We start from the raw sequence: 5,063 nt of genomic DNA, 5'->3' as shown, positions 1-5,063 counted from the left end.
ACTTTTTTTGGTGGCAATAGCGGTAACTGCGGGGGGGGGGGAGCACATGCCATGCTCCTGCTAGGCAGTGCTGGATCATCTGAGTTTGTACTGTCTCTCTCACTGCGGCCTCTGTATGTTCCTTTTTCGATGCCCTTCTGTCTTGTATATCCTGATGTTCCTGATGATCCTGATAGATCCCTGTTTAGGACCTATGAGGTTTGCCTAGTATGACAACCACAGACCCAGAGTACTGGTACACAGCAGTGTACTTTGAAACATGCAAGAAAAGTCAAAGTCTATACCTACAAAAGAAGATCGGAAGTTGAAACCAATATGGACAAGCAGTATTAGAAATCAAAGCCAATACGTTCTGTAACAATTAAGAAAGCACGCTGGAAAAGAAGGGAGGAAGAATGTCAGACAGTAGAGGGCAAGAAAAAAAAAAAAAGTTTAATATATGAACACGAGCACATGCAGAGAAATATTAATCCAGCAGATATATAAATATGATCCAGCAGAAATATACGTTCTGTATTGGCTTTGATTTCTAATACTGCTTGTCCATATTGGTTTCAACTTCCGATCTTCTTTTGTAGGTATAGACTTTGACTTTTCTTGCATGTTTCAAAGTACACTGCTGTGTACCAGTACTCTGGGTCTGTGGTTGTCATACTAGGCAAACCTCATAGGTCTTAAACAGGGATCTATCGCGGCGCATAAATCCGTGTGCACCTTCAGAGGGCAGAGTCCAGAGTTGGGCTTGAATTCCCTCTGACTCATCCCAAGTTGGTTGCTTGGAAAATCACTTATTTTTTTATTTTTTTTTACTTCTGCCAAAGTCCACTCTGGGTTAAACTTTGTAGCTCTACTTTCCCGTTTCGTTTTCTTTCTACCATCATTTTCAGCATCTCTCCATTGCTGCTTAATATTTCTCTGCATGTGCTCGTGTTCATATATTAAACTTTTTTTTTTTCTTGCCCTCTACTGTCTGACATTCTTCCTCCCTTCTTTTCCAGCGTGCTTTCTTAATTTGCCTCCTTGCTTTTCCACATGTGAAATCTGCCCCAAACCTCCTTTCTCAGACATGATTCAAAAATGTAATCTTCAAAATGAATTATTCTCTCGCATTATCTGATTTCCTATATTGCTAAAGTGTTTATTCCAGGGCTGTACGAATCCCAGGAGTCAAGTCACCAATGCTCCTTAAACTACAGCTGGCGCCTAACTTTTGGAGTTTTCTCTAGTTGTTTTCAAAGGAGCTGCCATCTGAAATGTACAGACTGGCCTCCTGAATTCCATAATAATGTGTCCACTTCTGGCTTATGCTAAATTTCGTCATTTGCTGTTTTTTCTTGTTTTCTCAGTTCTTTTAGTCCTTTACTAGACCTAGGTACATACCGGGTTTCAAGCCACATAACATAATCTAAGTCGTGGTGTATTAACGTAAAGCACATACTGTGTTGGGTTCTGTACAGTTTTTTTCTTTCCCCAGGATAGGCTTCCATCAGCCTTCAACCTAGAGGATCAGTCTTTGACCTAAAGGCTCCATTCACACAGGAGCGGTTGTCTGTGCGGATTCGGCCGTATGAATATGTGCGTTTCCACTCTAAACATTAAAAAAATGCACTTTAATGTTCATTGTTCAGACTTTTGCGGCGGCCACGCTATTTAGGGGGTAATTCCGCACGTTCGCGGCTTTAGTAACAGCTGCAAACGAGCGGAATCCATGCAGTTGTAAAGATTTTAGCGTTCCGTGCCGCACGAAAAGCAAACGCTATATGTGAATGAAGGCTTAGGTAAATCGACTCCCTTGCCTGAAAGGTCTCAACTTTCTTGTCTTTCTATCAGGGTTTCCTTCCTTGAGCCTTGGAAGATCTCTTCTCTTACCTAAGGGGGGCAACTGCACTAAGATTTAGGTTAAAAAGGTTGTGTTTTTTGTTTTTTTTAATAGGGGTAATGAAACCAACCACAAGTATCCCCAGCTCACCTTGTACATCTGATAGCTCTGTCACCTCAATTCACGGTGGCTCTGACCTTCTGTTTCTGCCTACATCTGCAGCCTACTGTCACTGGCACTAGGCTATATTTGCAGACCTTGCGCCAGCTGTCCACTTATGGACTTGGTTGAGGTTCACCTAGAATTGTCTGTGTGAAAACTAGGCTACAGCTGGTTACATGCGGTCTGAATTTAGAAATACTTAATTTCTTAACATTGACTTGGCCATTCATTGGACACAAAACGCATCCATTCATACTCTTATGGTGATCATTTTCTGTAATGTCCAGCAGAATTAACCCAATGCAGCTGTATGAGTTCCTCTGCTGGTACATTTTATTCTGTTTTTTTTTTTTATTTTACGAATGCCTTTTGAACACTACGGCCTCATTCACACACAATGCAAGAGCAAAATTGTGCGCACTATTTGCATTCCCAGAATGCATCATTCCTAATAGAGATGATAATGAACTATACACGCGCAAACATGCATATGCGTGTGAAATACGCTGCTCGGGCACATCTCGGTTCCATTCTGTTTTTGCACATTTTTACGCTACGCAAATATACGGCTCCATGCGCGGCTATGTGTATGGAGCCATTTATTTGCATATGGTACAATACGCACTTACACACATGGTAGTGTGAATGCGGCCTAATGCTGGACCTTCTCCAGTATGTTTTACTACTGCACTAAAAAAAACATTAACCAAAACCCAAAATATTTGAAAAATTAAGTTGGTGCTTTTAACACTCCCTAAATGCAACAACCAAAATCAAAGAAAAGTGGGAATAATATTTAGTAACACCTGCACTAGGCAACTAGAATTATGGTTAAAGTGACAGTAAACTCAGGAGTTAAAACTTGAATGTATTCAGGTACCTTTTTACTAATAACAAAAACTGTATCTTATTTGTGTATCACTCAGCTGTAGATCCTCCAATCATCTCTGAATTGGTGCTGACACTGTCCTTCCTTCTGGAGGGTGGCTTCTTTTGTTCCCCATGGTCCCTGTGTGTCTTGTAAAGTAGTCAACGCTCCAAGAACGCTCCCGTGATGGACTACAATCTCAATACAAATTCGTAAACTAAACGTGAGATTGTAGTCCATCACAGGAGCGGTGACTACTTTACAGAACAGACAGGGACCATGGTGAACAAAATTAGCCTTCCTTCAGAAGGAAGGGCAGTGTTGGCACCATTTTAGAGCTGATTTGAGGATCTACAGCTGAGTGATACACAAAATACCTTTTTGTTAATCGTTAAGGTAATTGAATTCATTTTTGAGATGAGTCCCATTTTTATTTTTTATTATTATACATATATCTACTGCTAGGAAGCAGTAGATGTATGCAAAAACCTAAAACAAATTTAAATACTTGCCTGCGTCTCCGCCACTCACTCCCGGCTGAAGATCTTAAACTTCTCAAGCGGCCGTGTAGGATGATGGGGCGTGCGCATGCGCAGTAGAGATCTTTGGAGTGGAGAAGAGGAGAGTGAAGGTGAATGCATGCAGCCTTGAGTGTGCACATCGGACAGACACTGTGGGACCCGAAAAGTCTGCGCTGGATCAGAGACCAGCACCAGGGCTGATGGGACTCCTGGAGAGATAAGATCGGATCAAGAGGCATCATTTTAAGGTAATTCCTTTAGGTGGCCATACACTGTACAACCCTCGCAAGACTTTTGTCTTGCGATGGTTGTAAAGTAATTTAAAAAACGTACGATCTGCCCATCTTGGACAGGCAGATCATACTTGCAATCATCGCAAGCCCGCCCCGCTGAGGGGCGGGCTTCTGATGACTGCAATGCTGAACTGGCGCACACCAGCCCGTTCAGCAGTTGTTGAACAAGCACGCCACTAACCCGCCGAGAATCATACGCTTTGCGATTACCGTACGATAATCGTAGATTTCCCGCGATTATCGTACGATAATCATAGAGTGTATGGGCACATTTTAAAAGCAGCATGGCGGGGAATTATGACTTTAGTGTCACTTTAAAGGTTGTGGGACTATTTCTCTGCATTCTAGTTAAAGCAAATTATTTTTTTAAGGGCTTAGGTAAATTCCGGCATCACCTTGTTTCCTTTGAAAGCAGTTAAAGGGGTTCTAAACCCTCCCGTTTTTTTTGCCTATATCTACTGCTAGCAAGCAGTAGATATAGGCAAGAAGTTTAAAAAAACAAAAACCGCTTGAACTGTTTTTAAACTTACCTTGTTATCGCTCCTCGATCCCGCGCCGAGAATCAGGAAGTGATCGTACGGCCGCAAAGGATCTTGGGGCGGGCGCATGCGCAGTTCCGATTCTCGCCCGGTAGACTAGCAGAGACGCAAGGTAAGTCTATGGACGCGTGCACCCGCCTGCAGAGACCGCAGGATCGGAGAGACAGAGTAGTCAGAGCTGGATCGGAGTGACGTCACACCGCTGGAGGGACACATGAAAACATGGGGAAAGAAGAGGAAGATCAGAATAGGAGACATCATTTGAGGTAAGTGCTAACATTTACATGGGGGGGAGGGGAAACATTTTTTGGCTTTAATGTCACTTTAATATACTCGTTTTAGCAGATTTTATGTGTATTTCTTTAACAATGCTTGTTCTTTAATCTGTATCAAGATGCACTACAATACATTGATACAAAAAGCTTCTTGTAACAATCTCTTGTAATGCAATTTGATACAAATGATAGAAGCATCAATGAAAGGATTGTGGTGATGTGGATCTATAGGATTTTCTATGTTAGATTAAAAACTGTAAAACTGATAAAAGTTTGTTTGGGAGGCACACAGACACTGAGATCTATATACACAGATATACAGTACTCTGTAACATTTTTACTCACTTTACGGCAGCATTTTATTTTTTTTAACATTTTATAACATGCAGGTTAAAATACTGTTTTATTATATCAGAATCAGCTCCATATTCGGGAATATCTCTGAGGAAAATGTAAGTTTTACTAACTAACGTGTCTCTGTGATGAAGAAACTAAGCCTGGCCATATACCTAATGAATTTTTGCCAATTAACCTGCGGGCTGAGCAAAGAAAAAAAAAAAAAAATATGACCCAATTCTATCAACAC

At 41.4% G+C, this 5,063-nt stretch overlaps 1 protein-coding gene across 1 annotated transcript in view; it reads left to right on the top strand.

The window, feature by feature from the left end:
* ANKRD52 (ankyrin repeat domain 52) overlaps positions 1-5,063 on the top strand; it is a 44,619-nt gene that overhangs the window by 7,580 nt on the left and 31,976 nt on the right. The window lies entirely within an intron of this gene.

This window comes from Nanorana parkeri, unplaced genomic scaffold (genome assembly GCF_000935625.1).
Source record: "Nanorana parkeri isolate BGI_ZX_2015 unplaced genomic scaffold, ASM93562v1 scaffold478, whole genome shotgun sequence".
Classification (NCBI taxonomy): Eukaryota; Metazoa; Chordata; class Amphibia; order Anura; family Dicroglossidae; genus Nanorana; species Nanorana parkeri.
The sequence above is the reverse complement of the archived record's forward strand: the minus strand, read 5'-3'. Positions and strand labels throughout refer to the sequence as shown.